The sequence below is a fragment of the Protopterus annectens genome, chromosome 17.part0 (genome assembly GCF_019279795.1).
Source record: "Protopterus annectens isolate FY-2018-M chromosome 17.part0, PAN1.0, whole genome shotgun sequence".
Taxonomy (NCBI): Eukaryota; Metazoa; Chordata; order Ceratodontiformes; family Protopteridae; genus Protopterus; species Protopterus annectens.
The window spans coordinates 137,011,622-137,027,595 of NC_056751.1; the positions used below are offsets into that span (position 1 = coordinate 137,011,622).

At 43.9% G+C, this 15,974-nt stretch overlaps 1 protein-coding gene and 1 non-coding gene across 3 annotated transcripts in view; one reads left to right on the top strand and one right to left on the bottom strand.

Moving 5' to 3' along the window:
• Positions 1-15,974, bottom strand: part of FANCC (FA complementation group C) — a 2,534,829-nt gene that overhangs the window by 1,656,580 nt on the left and 862,275 nt on the right. The window lies entirely within an intron of this gene.
• LOC122791909 lies at positions 5,288-5,393 on the top strand. The gene has a single exon (XR_006363252.1). It is a non-coding gene; the product is annotated as a U6 spliceosomal RNA (small nuclear RNA).

Here is a 15,974-nt window from a genome sequence, read left to right on the forward strand (position 1 = left end):
TGTATAAAATCTTACCATAACCATAGATGTCCTTCTGTTCTATGTTGCGGTATATTCTTTACATGTGGGAAGTCCTCTGCACAAGCGACCAGACGTCCGGCCAGTATACAACAGCTTTTAGCTACTGCAAGGTACGTGGGACATCACACATATATGCTGTCGTCAGCCATAAAAGGACATCCGCCTGTACAATCTCCAGAACTGTAATACCCCAGAAGAAACACCAGACCTAAGGAGCAATAATATGCCATCCAAGGAAAGAAACAAGATATTGGGGGAAGGAGGGAGGGACAGAATGCTGCAACACAGAAGAGCTTTCAACAAAGCCATGGAGAATGGCTCCTGCAAACCCTGCTCTAGATCTAGAAATGCTGTCCAACTTGTAATGTTTGGTGAAAGTGTGTACAGAAGACCATGTAGTAGCCTCTAAAACAGAGTTAATATCCAGGCCTTTAAAGAATGCACCTGAGAAAGCCACAGACCTAATGGAGTCAGCCTTAACAGGAGCAGAAAGTGTCTTACCATGGAAATCATAAGAAAACAAAATTGCCTTAGAAATCCAAGAAGAAATTAACCGTTTTGAGACGGGCAAACCCATAGCCCTGGGATGAAAACAAATAGCTGATCAGACTTTGTGATAGCCTTAGTCTTATCCAAATAAAATCGGAGTTGTCTATGTACATCCAAGGTGTGCAATATCCTTTCACTGGAGGATAGGGAAGGGAAGAAAGTGGGCAGCTGAACAGATAATGAGACTACTCATCCACCACCTTGGGCATAAAAGGAGGACTGGCAAGCAAAGAGACCCTATCCTTGTGGAAAATCAGGAAAGGTGGAGAAGCCATCAAAGCTTAAATCTCAGAAACTCTCCTAGCAGAGGTTAAAACTAACAGAACTGTTTTCCAAGTACAAAACTTTAAAGAAGCTGAGGCTACAGGTTCAAAAGGGGCCACAGTAAGCTTCTCGAAAACATAATTCAAATCCCAAGGAGGTGGAATTGGTTTCCTGGGAGGTCTAATATGAAGGACACTTTTAAGAAAATGTTTTACTTCCAATCTGGAAGCCAAAGGTGGAGATAATGGCAGAAATGTAGAAATAGCTGACAAGTAAACTTTCACTGATGAGTAAGCCAAACCACTGTTAAGTAATGCACACAAGTAAGAAAGAACCAGTGGAACATCCACTGAATGTGGGTCCAGATTTCGTGAAAGACACCAGATTGAAAACCTCTTCCATTTGGATAAGTAAGATTTTCTAGTATTCGGCTTCCTGGCCTCCTGCAGAACCCTAAGCATGTCCTCTGAAAAAAGGTGCATGAAAGGAATCAAAAGTTGATTACCCACAGGGTCAGTTGTAGAGTTGACAAATGTGGATGAAGCAGAGATCCCTTGTCTTGTGTGAGCAGGTCCACTCTGTGAGGTAACTTGTGATGATTGCCCTTGGCTAAATGCATAAGAAGTGGGAACCAATGCTGTCTTGGCCAAAAGGGAGTCACCACCATGAGTTTTGGTTTGTCCTGCTGAATCTTCAGCAGGACTTTATGAATGAGGGAAAAGGGGGAATTCATAAAGAAACATCCCCTTCCATGAAAAAGACAGGGTGTTCACATTTCATGTTAGAGGATGTGGGAGTCTGGCACAAAACAGAGTAAGTTGTCTGCTCGGAGGGGAGGCAAACAGATCCAGAAGAAGAGTACCCCACTGGTGGACCAAGTCCAGAAACACATCCTGTGAAGCATCCATTCATCGGACTGAGACATGAACCTGCTTAATGTCTCTGCCACAATAATTTGAGTGGATGGGATATAAACTGCTTTAAGTGTCACCTTGTACTGAACTACCAAATCCCATGCCATGACAGCTAACCTACAAATAAGGTATGACTTCACCCCCTCCCCTCCAGTTATTGACATACCAGAGAACCGTGGTGTTGTCTGTAAACACTTTCAGAGGACCTGGCTTGAAAGAGAGGATGAAAGGCCTGCAGGGCTAGAATAAGAGCCCTCATTTCCTTGATGGTGATATGTTCTTTCCTTTGAGAAAGAGACCAAAGGCCCTGTACATTCTTTGATGCAAATATTGCACCCCAACCTGTGTCTGGGGTATCTGTAAACAACTGTTGAGTAGGCTGGGGCAGATAGAGTGGAAGTCCTGGATTCAGAGCAAGTTGTTGAATACACCAAGGAAGTTTGTTTTTTAGGCATGGGAGAAGACTGATCACAAACTCCAAAAGGTGAGCATGGTGCATCCAAACAGATTTTAGGTACTAATGAAATTTCCTCATGTGAAGTTTTGCAAGAGGCAGCATGGGTATTGTGGATGCCATAAATATCTAGCAGTCTCAGAAACTCCTTGGCTGTAATGAAGGAGACAGGCAGGAGGTTTTTGAAGGAAGTGAGGGACTGAATATTGTCTGTTGGGAAAAAAGCCATCATAAGGTCTGTTCTGAACCTGCACCCTAGAAAGATGTGATTTTGTGAAGGGAATAGGGAAGATTTTTTTTTAATTTATGGTGAACCCCAGACTTTGTAAGAAAAGGATGGCAAACTGCAGATTCTGAGTCAGCTTTTCTGATAGAGGAGCCAGAAAAAGAAGATTGTCCAGGTATGGATATACTTGAATACCCTTGACCCTTAGGAAAGCAATCACAGGGGCCAAGCTCTTTGTGAATACCCCTGGGGCAGCAGAAAGTCCAAAAGGCAAGGCAGAGAACTGAAAGAGCAAAGAAGGCACACAGAAACATAAACATTTCCTGTATAGAGGATGGATGGGAGTGTGAAGATAAGCATCTTTGATGTCTAGACAAGCAATGTAAGACTGAGGAGGAATCTGGGGAAACAAAGTCTGTAAAGACAGCATGTGGAAAGATGGCACTTTTACGAATGTGTTTAAGTGGGAAAGATCCAGAATTTGTCTCCAACGACCATCTTTTCTAGGGACAATAAACATTCTTGAATAAAAACCTTTTCCTCTCTGGTCCATTGGCACCTGTTGAATTGTGTCTTGAGAAAGTAAGTCTTTTAGAACCTCTGGAAACAAACTCAATTGGTTTGTGGGGAGCTATGGAACCCCCATGAAAGGGGGGAGATTTTTCCAAGTCAGGAAATATCCATGTTACATAATGGAAAGAACACAAGAATCCTGAGTGATCCTTGCCCAAGATGGCAATGATAGGGACAGAGGGTAAGACTTGGAAGAGGCTGGCAGTTACAGAGTACTTGGCCTGGCTGGAAAGAACTGTTGGGAGAAAGGTGCAGACCTAGTAGTCTTAGATTGAGAAGGTCTCATAGCAGTCTTGTAGGTGTAGAAGAAGAGGAGGAACACAGGCACACGTCTTCTAACAAAAAATGTTTCTGTAGGAATATTCCTGTGGAACTTTGGAACAGGAGAAACAAAAAAGGTGCTTCAAATCTTTAAGTTCCTTTCCCTTCTTTTGCAAGGTTTTAAATAAGTCTGTAGCTGTAGAACCAAAAACAGCAGATTTATCTAGAGGTGCATCCAACAATTTTGCTTTAATGTCATCTGACAATGGTTGAAGTATCAACCAACAGTGCCTTCTAAGTACAGAACCAGATGCAGCTGCTCTGGAGGATGCCTCAACAGCATCATAACTGCATTTAATTAAATGTCTAGCCACTTGAGAAGAACCAGCTAAAATAGACATAACCTGATTTTTAATGTCAGAATCTGAAAGAGCTTGAGAGGCCTGAGAAAGTAGGACCATGAATACCTGGACATATGAGTTTGGTAATTCATAGCTCTGATGGCTAAAGTGGAAGAAGTATACACTTTCTTACCAAGTCTTTCCAGAACTTTGCTTTCCTTATCAGAGGGAAGTAGTTTTGAGGAAGGAGACAACCTGGAAGATCTGTCTGAAGCAATGGAAACAACTACTGGATCAGCTGAAGGACACTTATACAAGAACTTACAGTCATCGGGCACCTTGTAAAATCTATCTGGCCTCTTTGGAGAAGGGGCCTTAGAAGAGGAAGTGAAAGCATCCAAGAAAGCTGGCAAAATGGGAGGCACAGCTGAAGAGGAAGGAACTTCCATTTGTAGGTCATAATACCTGTTTGCTCTTCTGAAATCTGTGAACAATCTCACTTGAAAAATTCTAGTCTCTCCAAAAGAAATCTGTTCTACTGAGGCCCCCCCCCCCCCCCCCCTGGAATCCTCCTCTGGAGAGGCATATTCTAAATAGGAAGTAATTTGTGTAGAATATGCTAAGGAATACTCATCAGAGGAAGAATAATCATCATCAGATAATACCTGTTCCCTAACTCTTTGAACAGGAGATAATGTGAAAGAAGGAAAAGAAATAGTAGAGGAAGGCTTCAAAGCCATCAAACCCTTAAACAGACCCTGAGAGAAAGTATCCCAATAAGACTGAGGAGAGGAAGGGGCTTGAGTGTGTCTGGTTTTCATTTTTGTAGGCCTAACATCTGCGACTGACTCTGGGAATCATTTCCCTCAGTGGAGTAGGAGGTACTTCCCTACAGCCCTCAAGCACAATGAGCCATGGTTCCCCTTGTCCATCCGAAATGGACGTCTGCACTGCCTCTGATAACATGCCTAGGTTGGATTCATTAATGGCTTCCGATGAGGTACCCGCCGAGGAACCGGACCCAACCTCCGAACTTAACACCAGGTCTTCACTAACCTCAAGGGATACATTGGTGGAAAGAGACGCAGCCGAAGAGGATGCAGGCCAAGGCTTGCTAACCTTCCACTTCAAATTTGGCTCAGCCGAAGGACTGCCAGGACCCTCCACAACGTTCATAGCCAGATGTTTAAGTCACTGATTCTCTAAATAAAGATTCAAAGGTGAAAGTCAGCTCTGTAGAGTTTTAAGGACCAAGGTCTGATAAATGGAACAAGAGCTGTGGTCGTGATTGGGGCCTAAGAAGAAAAGACAAAGATCATGGCTGTCTTTATGTGGAATCTGCCTTCCACACCTACACTTACCCTTCCTAGATGACATGAACTAAGTACAAAATGCAGTAACAAAGAAATAAATCTCCAATGGGGCACTTATCTGAAAGCTGGCAGCAATCAACGGAATCAGGCAGCAGACCGACATACGAGTCAAGCATTCCAAATGGTGGCAGAAAAGTTCTGAGGACGTTGTCAGTACATACATGCAACGTTCCATGTACCTTGCAGTAGCTAAAAGCAGTTGAATACTGGCCAGACGTTGGGTCACTTGGGCAGAGGACTTCAACATGTAATGAATCCTGCAACATTGAATAGAAGGACATCAGATTTTCATCCAAACACTTTCTCAAATTGGGCTTACTTCAAAGTACATAAACTAAAATTGGAACAATGCAGAGAATATTAGCATGTTCCCTGAGCAAGGATGACACACTATAAAAATAGTCAAACTAAGAAGGGAATCCCCACTGGGACTCAGAAACATCTGTCAGCCTAAAACAGTGGCTGACAAGTGGATAGCAGAATACAGAAGAGTTAGTTTTACCTCTTAAGTAAAATAACTGTTTAAACTAAAGTTTTTAGTGACAAGCACTAGACACACTAGCCCCAGCCATTCACAACATTGTCTTGCACAGGAATTACACCTTTCTTTAAAAAAAAAATTAAAATAAGCAATGAAATTGTCACAGGGACCCAAGACAAACTGTTGGCCAAAAAAAAGATGCCTGACAAGCACTTAATGGAGTTTGGTAGAGCTGGTGCAAGATTTGTTAAGTATTGAAAGCTTTAAGGTACAAGTTTTAAATTACAGTCCTCAAAATAACAAGAATAAGCCCTGAACAATGCAGAATGAAGAAGTTACTATTACGTTCATGAAATATCAATAATTAAAAGGGATTCCCCTCAGGGGAGTGTAAGTCAACCTATGGGATTCTGCAGTACAGCTTTAATGATAACCACAAGCAAAAAATCATTCTAGTTAAAATTACATTCAGAATATAAAAGTACAGTTGTGCACATGTACCACAAATGTAGATGTTCGAGTGTATTCACTGTTGCAGTCATCACATTAGGGTTATCTGCCTGCAGGTAGCCCTCAGCCAGCCTGACTACCAGAGTCTTGGATTCCTGCGTCGGATGCTCTCTTTTCTTCCATGACTTCAGGTCATCAGGGATATAAAATATGCAGCCGATGCCATTACATCAGTTTTTCTTGCCCCAGACGTCAGGTGCCCCTACAATGGGAAGAAATTATATGTTATGGTACACCTCCATCAAAAAGCAAATACACCAGAAAACTTAAATATACCAAACAAGAAGGAAAGGTAGAGCCAAGAGAAGTCAGGGGGCTGGAGGGAGGGTAACCAGGACTGCAACAGTGAATACACTCGAACATCTACATTTATGGTTAAGTGTACACAACTGTACTATGTTCTTCATGTTTCACTGCTGCAGTCATCATATCTGGGTTGATTCCCAAAGCTAAGGAAGGGAGGAGGAAGTTAGAGAGCATTAGGGCCAGCTATTAAGCCCTGCAAAACTGCAGTGGCAAAACCAGCTCTGGATTTAGAAAAAAAGAGGCATGTGGTAATGCTTGGTGAAGGTATGTACAGAGCTCCAGGTAGTAGCTTCTAGGATGTCCCTGGTAGGGCATCCTCTGAGAAAGGCTGCAGAGGTAGATGCAGCCCTGGTGGAATGTGGTCTTATCCCCTGTGGGGTAGGTTTTCCATGGTGCTTGTAGCAGAAATAAATGCAATGGGCTATCCATCTGGAAATGGTTTGCTTTGAAATGGCCTTCCCCTCTGCCCTGCAGCAAAGCCAACTAGCAGCTGTTCAGATTTTCTGAGAGGCTTAGTCCTGTCCAAATAAAATCTAAGTTGTCTGTGCACATCCAGAGAGTGCAGTATTCATTCTCCTTTGTTTTGTGGATTAGGGAAAAAAAGTAGGCAAGTGAATGGACTGATTTAGGACCACACTAGACACCACCTTGGGCACAAAGGAAGGATTGGTCCTGAGGGAAATCCTGTCTGCATGGAAGATAATGAAGGGTTCCACTGCCATGAGGGCCTGTAATTCAGACACTCTTCTTACTGAATTGATGGCTAGAAGGAATGCTGTTTTCCAAGAAAGGAATTTCAACTCTGCTGTTGCAGCTGGCTCAAAGGGAGGGAGAGTGAGCTTTTCCAATATAAAGTTAAAGTCCCAGGCTGGAGTAGGGCCTCTCCTGGGGGGGGGTCTTAGATTTTTGGCCCCTCAGAGGAATTGTTTTAGCAGAGGGTGAGAGAAGAGGGGTGGGCTCAGTATTATAATGAGATGAAATGGCAGAGGCATGAATTTTAATTGACGAAAAGGATAGGCCCTTGTGGAGCATTTCTGTTAAGTACTGAGGAATATGAGGTAAGCTGGGCACTGTTGTGCCCATCCCCCGAGTCTGGCTTCATGAACAGTATCTTTTCCACTTTTCAACATAGGATTTTCTAGTACTAGGCCTCCTGGCCTCCAGAATGACATCTAGCACCTGTTTAATGAAGGATGCTATTGGGGAGCTCAAGGAATTAGCCAGGCTGCAAAGTTCATGGTTTGAAGCTGAGGGTGAAGAATCTGGCCCTCCTGCGGGGGACAGCAGGGAAGGGATCTGAGGTAGGTGCCATGGTTCCAGCAGTGTCATACTGCGCAAGAGGGGTACCAGTGCTGGTGTGGCCAGTCTGGTGCAATCAGTAGTGTCCTTGGCTTGTCCTGTTTGATCTTTAGCAGAACCTTTGAGAGGAGAGGCAGAGGGGGAAAGGCATAAACCGAGTGGCTTTCCCAGGTACAGGACAGGGCATCCACTTTCCAAGCTTGACTGTGGGGAGTCCTTGTGCAGAATTTGTCCAATTGGTAGTTCTGAGGGGAGGCAAAGAGGTCTACCTCTGGAGTCCCCATTTGTTCCTCAAGAGGTTGAATATTGTTGGTTCCAGTTTCCATTTGTGTGGATCCATAAGATTTCTGCTTAAATCGTTTGCCAATGAATTTAGCTTGCCTGGCAGGAATTGAGCTTGTAGGTGCACTTGGAAGCTCAGTGTTCCACAGAGCCATGACTAGTCTGCAGAGAGGGTACGAGTGGGATCCCCCTGCTTGTTTATGTACCACATAACTGTGGTGTTGTCTGTCTTTACCAATAGTTGTCCTGGAAGAATGCGGTCTTTGAAGGCTGTCAGGGAATTCTGTACAGCTAACATTTCTTTTTGGTTGATATGCAGGTGCATCTGTCCTGGGTTCCATTTGCCCTGAATGCACTGCCCTGCCAAGTGAGCCCCCCATGCATAGTCTGATGCGTCTGTTGTTAGGGTTTGGGTGGCAGGGAGTAGAGTGAAAGGAAGCCCCTTGTTGTGGTAGCAGGCCTCTGCCCACCAAAAGAACTCTGTCTTTATACAAGGAATGATAGGAATCATTGATTCCATGTCCTGAGAATGTTGACACCATAGGCTTTTTAGACACCATTGTAGTTTCCTCGTATGCAGTCTTGCATATGGAATTAGTAGAATGCAAGAGGTCATGAACCACAGGGCTTGCAGAATTTTCCTTGCAGATAGCTGGGTCTTTGTGGCCAACAGTTTGAAGTAGGTTGTCAGATAAACTTGTTTCTCTGGAGTGAGGAAAGCCATCTGGGAAGCTGTGTTCAAGCTTGCTCCCAGGAATACAATCTGTTGGCAGGGTACTAGGTGAGATTTTTTTTCGTTTATGGTGTACCTCAGAGAGGTTAAAAGTTTCTTTATAAATGTCAGATGTTGTAATAGCAAGTCCTGGCTTTCTGCTTGAATCAGACAATTGTCCAAGTATGGGTATATTTGAATATTTCTCTGCCTGCAAAATGCAATGGCTGGGACTAATGTGAATACCCTGGGCTCAGTAGATAAGTCAAAGGGAAGTGCAGAGAACTGATCATGTATGGAGCCTGCCCTGAAGCGTAGGTATTTCCTGCAAGATTCCCTTATTGGAATGTGCAGGTACGCTTCCTTTAAGTCTAGGGTTGCCAACCAGGCATCTTTGCCTAGCATAGGAAGTAACTGTTGAAGTGTTAGCATTTTGTATTTTGGGATTACCAGAGAGGTGTTTAGAATAGAGAGGTCCAGGATAGGACGCCAGGAGCTGTCTTTTCTGGGTATCACGAAAAGTCTTGAATAAAAACCTTGTCCCCTTTGTTTTGCTGGGACAGGCTGAATAGCCCTGATACTTAAAAGAGAGATAACCTGCTGATGGGGCCTCCGCCCATTGATTTGGGGGTAGTTCTGGCCAACCGTTAGGGGTTGGTAGTGAGTGGAAGTGGAATCTGTATCCCTTGGGAAACTATGTTCAAAACTCATTTGTCCCCGGTAATGAGTTCCCAGTTTTTTGCATGCAAGGCGAGCTTTCCTCCTAAGGGAGCAGGCAGTTGAGCAGGACTTGGGAGGGTTAAGGTTAATATATAAAAGAATCCAGGCCACCGTTTAAGGCAAAATTATCTTTTATAACCTACACAGATACTCAGATGAGCGCTTTTGTCTAATGGCTAGACTTTTTCAGATCTGAAGAAGTCTAGCCATTAGACGAAAACGCTCATCTGAGTATCTGTGTTGGTTATAAAAGATCATTTTGCCTTAAACGGTGGCCTGGATTCTTTTATATATTTTCCTATTTTTGGTTCATTTTTTATTTAAGAGGGTTAAGGTTAAGTCATTTTGACATTTTTCCGTAGGGGGAGGTTTACTGCTCCCTGCTTTGGAAGTGGGAGCCCCCCCACTACTTAGATCTGTGCGCAGTCTGAGACTGTAACTTAGGTGGGTCTGCTGTTCCTGGGTTTGGACTGAGAGGGCCTGGAAGAGACTGGAAAGGACCAATTCTTTGAAGGCCAATGTCTACTAAACCTGGGAGGCTGTACTTGTAGGACATCTTCAACAGTTTGCATAGATTTAGCTTTTTCCTCCATCCTTTTGAGGACTTCTTCTCCTTTGTTGCCAAACAGGCAGTCTTGGTTTAAGGGAGCATCCAGTAATTTAGCTTTAACATGATCTGGCAAGTTTTGCTCCTTAAGCCAGGCATGCCTTCTAAGTACAGACCCAGTGACAGCAGCCCTGCAACATGCTTCTAAAGAGTCAAAACCACATCGCAAAGTATGTTTATGAACTTGTTCTGCAGAATGCATTAAATCCTGTAATTCTTTATGTTCAGCACAGTCAGGAATCAACATCATTTTCTGTTTAAGTAGTCCCATAATATGCTGCTGGTACTTTAACTAATGAAATTGGCAGTTTAAAGCCCTACTGGCCAAAGTAGCAGAAGTGTATACCTTCTTACCCCATCTGTCTAAGGCTCTAGAATCTCTATCAGAAGGAGTAGGATTTTTGGCAGCAGTAGCCTTAATGCCTTTTGGTACTTGGGAAATGGTCTCTGGATCCGCAGTAGGATTCTTGAAGAGGAACCTGTGAGAGTCAGGTACTCTATAATACCGGTCAGGTTTTCAGGAAGCTGGAGGTAAAGTGTCTGGGGAAAGTCTAGATTCCAAGAAAGCATCATCGACAATGTCCAGAACAGGAGGGACAGCTAAAGGCCTGTGTTGAGGAAGAAGTAAGAATTCCCTAAGCCTCTTTTTGGAGTCAGAGTAATCCTGGCTTTCCCAGCGGAAATGTTCCCTAAGAGTGTGCAAGGTTTCACCAAAAGAAAAATCTTTTGGAGGGGAAGCAGAGGGAATGGAATCCTCTGCATCAGAATCCTCATAGGTAGATAAGGGCAAATCCAGGTAATCAGAAGGAACAGAAATATCAGATTCCTGATCAGAAGAATCAGAAGGAAAATCAGTTGTAGGTCTCTTAGAGGGGGAAGGCTGGTTTCCCCTAATTAAGGTAATAAGGTCTTCAGCCATTCTAAGCATTTTTTTTTTGGCATATGGGCCTGAGCATGTGGTTTGGACGTCGGTTTTCTAGGCGTGTTGCGAGTTTTAGGCCTGGATGAAGAAGATGGCATTGGTTTAAAATGCAAGTCTGTAGGCCTGAATACACCCTCAGAAACCGGTGCCTGCACAGCGGCTCCGGACCCATCCAAGACAGAGACATCCGCAGGTTCCACAGTCAAAGAAGCATCTTGTGGCATACCAGACTCTGAATGAGTGTCAGTAGAGGCCTGCGAATCTGAAGTAGCGGGTATCAGGGGCTGTGAAAGCACCTCACTGAGTACCGGCAGAATGGCGACTAGCTTAACAGAAGCATCGTCGGCAGTTGTGGACCTATGTGGCCTGTCTCTGTCTTTATGTTTATGCTTTTTCGGAAGTTCGGTAGTCGGATGGCTTAACGAAGACATTTCAGAGTACTGATACCGAGTACCAAAATAATTTGCTGCAAAAATAGCCAGGCGACGAATAGTTCAGGGGTTGAAACAAAACTGACAGCGAGGTACGTCGTGGTCTGGGCCTAAGCAGGGAATGCAGTATTAATTAAAATCTTTATGAGGTATTTGCTTTCCACATGTAAGACAATTGTTAACTTTTACTGACATCGGTTGGAGCAAGAAAAAAGATCCCCAACGGGGTACTTATTTATTTATTTATTTTTTTTTTGAAGACTTCGGTTCTGAAACTCGAAAACGAAAATTTCAAGAGTCGGCTGACTGGCACTTGCGAACTGCTTCTGCTTCAGGCACCGCACGGCAAGAAAGACTGATGTAATGGCGTCGGCTGCATGTTTTATACCCCTGACGACCTGACGTGATGGAAGAAGAGAGAGCATCCGACGCAGGAATCCAAGACTCTGGTATTCAGGCCGGCTGAGGGTTACCTGCAGGCAGATAACCCTAATGTGATGACTGCAACAGTGAAACACGAAGAACATCAGACAATCTCCTTCAGAAATATTAATTTTGTGGAAGACCATCTCAAAATGGGAACTTATCTGCCAAGCCTTGTAGAAACACTAACCAACAGTCAATGTGTCAAAGCCTACAAAAAGAGTTATTCTTTGGTGGAAAAAAAGTTGTGAAGTTCTAGTGCCCTAGCTACAGAGTTTATCCTGCTCTCTTGCACAAGACAGTGGCTTGGGTACATGGAAGGTGCCCTGAAGTTTTGGAAGCTGGCTAGTGGGTCCGATCCTTGGCAAGATATCCCATATAGCTTAGGCTACTGTAACAGTGATCTAATGATTATTATCCTTCTTTTAAATCCAAAGAATGCCCCATAGATACATACCACCTTTACCAAAGTCAATGCATTAATCAGATCTCAGTGACACTGCAAGCCATTTTAAACATTGTCCAACTTTATCTGGAGATGCACATGTTATTGTGAGTACTTTTGATATTTAACACAGACAGTCAAGTCAAGGGTTGAATCTGTGAAACAGAAATGCATGTATGCAGAGTACCAGAACTTGTTATAGATGGTGGAGAGAGAATTACTCCATACTACTCTGTGCAAAGGCATACAAGACAGAACGTGATATCTTAAAATATTGCTCTTAACTCAATTATCTTTTCATACATTATATATCTGAATAAGATTTATAACTTAAGCGATGTGAAAACTGGCTGTAGACCATTGTCACTGTTGAAGTGACACCTTGACCCCATGTGCAAAAATGAGAAAAAGGGGTTGTGGATGGATGCATAATAGATAAGCAAGTATTCACAACAGCTAATACTTGAGTGGGCCTTCTCCTGTGGGTGAAACACTCGAGAACATATTTCATATGTCCACTCACTATGCTTCTTTTTGAACTTTCATGCTTCCATAATCTGGCTGTACACACCAGATTAGGCACACTTATGAATGATGTCCCTGTTCTGTACTTAAAGGGTGTGTATACTACAGGATCCTACTTTATTAACCCATTGGAGGTACAATATAAAGCTGAGAGATGGAAAGCCACAGTTTTAAAATAGGGGTAGGGTCTGCACTCTTAAATAAACTGCCTGAAGTGTTTTTTATCTGCTTATTTTGCACACATTCACTGCATGATTCTCTCCATAAAGTAATAGAATCAACAAAAAATAATTCTGTGTACTTGGAACTATAACTGGGTGATGAAAGTACAGGATGTTCTGTTTAAGTACAGATTGTAATACAGTTACTGCACCTGCTTTCATCAGCCAGTCATCCAAGTAAGGGTAAGTATTACTTTTACCCTTTTAATTTTATCTAAGCATTTTGTAAAAAACTCTGGCTGCAGTAGAAAGTCTGAAAGACAAGACTGCAAACGAAAAACATGAGTTCCCCAGTTTACATTTAGAAATATTATATGGTACTCCAAGACTGAAATGCAAATCAGGGATTTAGCCCTCTGTATTAAGTTAGCTGCCATCTGGCTCCATAGATGCAATTTTTGGGACCCCCAAACCCAAGGTGACCGTTTTGTTACAGGACCTAAACAGGGACACTTGAGGGCCACTCCTGGAAGCTAGGTCTGCAATCCCATTCTCTCTGCCCCCATGGGAGTGGAGATAGGGCCACCATGTCACCTTGCAACAGGGCCAGCAGACTGGCCTCCCGTCCTTCACCCAGCACTGTGGGGACGCCACTCTGTGAACTGTACCACCCAGGAGGCAAGAGGCCAGATGCCAGGAGACTCAAAGCGATGCACATTCATCGGCACCTGGCACCATGGGGCAGAGAGAATGATGTGTGTCACAAAAAAGTGCAGAGATGAGGAGACCTAGGGCCATCTTCCCTGTGAGTTTGAAAGCCCTAGGTGGAAGGCAAAGGGAAGAACTGGTGTCACAGAAGTCTGGATGAGGGACTGTCTGAGGCTTCATGGCCCAGCAGAGTTCCATGAGGCTGGGAAGATCCCTTGAGAGGCTCCAAGAGCACGCGTGACACTGCATGATTTGGCAGCAGTCAGAAGATAAGTAACACTGGAAAAGAGCTCTCTCTCCTAGGTAGAAGTGGAAGCCCGGGAGGGAGTCCATCCCAATGGACGTCTGGAAGGGAGAGAGAGGTGGAAAGTGACTGGGACAATACAGCTCCCACCTGGGTGAGGGGGTACAGACAATGCCCCCTCTGGGATGAAAGTCTGGAAGGGGGAGAGAGGCAAATAGTGGCAGGGGGCGAGCTCCTGTCTGGGTGAGGAGGTTCAGGCAGAGCTCCCCACAATAGAAGTCCTTAATTGAGCGCTGGGGTGGACAGCAGCAGGGCCTGGAGAGCTCCTGCCTCAGTGAGTGGGGTCAAGCACAGCTTCCCAAGATGGAAGTTCTTCAGGAAGCACCAGGGCAGATGGCAGAGGGGCCTGGAGAGCACCTGTCAGGGTGAAGGCATCTAACTTCACACCATAACCGACGACATCCTTGAAAAATCTCTAAGTCCCCAGAGCTGCTCTGGATGGGAAAGTAGGGGGACTCTGAAGCCTTCATGAGAGTGAATATGCCCCTGTGCAGCTGAGGGGAGGTCCGGAGGACAGACGGGATGGGAGGGAAGCTCCCCTGAGAGGGTTCAAGGCCATGAGCGATTCGGCATGATTTGGCAACCTGCAGGAGACATGGAGGCAGCGGAGTCCCCCAACATGGGGGCCGTGGCCGAGGAAGATCTCTTGGCCAGGTTGAAGGGGAGTTCTATAGGGGTCAGCCCTGACAGAAGTCAGTAAGGGAGGACCAAAAAGATGGGTGCAGGGGCTGGAGAGCTCCTGCCTGGGTGAGTGGTATCAGGCAGAGCCCCCCCATGGCAGAAGTCCTTGAGGGAGTGACTGACAGATGGCAGCTGGGCCTGGAAAGCTCCTGCCAGGACGAAAGCATCCGACCTTACCTCATACCCAATGGCATCCCAGAAAAATTGCAAAATCCCCAGAGCTGCTCAGAATAAGAAAGCAGGAGGACTGGCCACCCTGGAAAGCCTTACTATTCAGACTGAACGGTCTAAACTGGGACATTTCTGTGTCCCAAAGACCATGTTTGGGATTCTGGGACAGAGACTTCCAAACTGGGACTGTCCTGGAAAAACTGGGACAGGTGGTCACCTTGCCAAACCCCCACATTTTTTTTTGTCATAAAACCTGACTGAGAAGTAGGAGTAGGAAAAGAAACATCCTATAATTTCCTGTCTTTTACTAATGTCTTTTTAACAAGTGTACCCCATGAACACAAACGTTTTATACTATATTTTTCTCTCAAGCATAATAAACACTTAAGATGGCTATCCTGACAGCTGCAATAGAATTTTTGATGAATTTCTCAAGAGATATTATTCAGTCACAAAAGAATCAGGAAAAATGCAGTTACAATTAGAATAATGAACAATCAATAATTTTATTAAGACTGCTGAACATCTAAGCTTTTATGAGCTGATAACACTACAATGCTAACCGGGGGGGGGGGGGGGTACTGTTTAGTTACAGCAGCAAAAAACAGCTAAGGAAGTGTGTGAGTTCCTGTCATTTCCAGTCAGACTGCCCCCTCTCATGTCTATGGTTCGAGACTGGAACAGTGGACCAGCGGATGTCTAACTTGTGTTAATATCTGGCCAAATACAGAGGCACACCTCCTATCGTGCAACGAAGCTTAATAAATCAAACATCGATACAAAAAGATATGGTCTAAAATTCATTAGGTTTATACTGCAGATTGAATTTTCTGGAAGATCTGTATGCCAAAAAACATGTTAATCACAACTTGTTCATTAGCATTTAAGTTTGTAAGCCTCATATTTAACATCCACCTTTTTAAAGCTAAATATAAATATGAGAGGACCAAATTCACAGTATTTGACACAGTTTTTAAGTTCAGTAATATATGAATTTATACTCTCTGTACAGCCTAGGTTTTTTGTAAAGAACAAGTATCCAATATGTGCCAGGATATTTCAGCACTAAAAGTAATTACTGAAGTCATCTCAAAATGCTAATATTTTCCTTTTTCCTTCATGAAGGAAAGTAAGAGAGTGTTAAATACCTTTTTTGGTTTCTTCCCCAACAATGCTCAGGAATGCTGTACACAGAACTTTTTCAGATCTTTCAACTAATCCATATGCAGTGAGGAATAAATCAAATTTCTAGATCCAGAACTTCAACTGTGGTCATTCTTGAAGCTCAAGTATACCAGATGGCTGCAGCA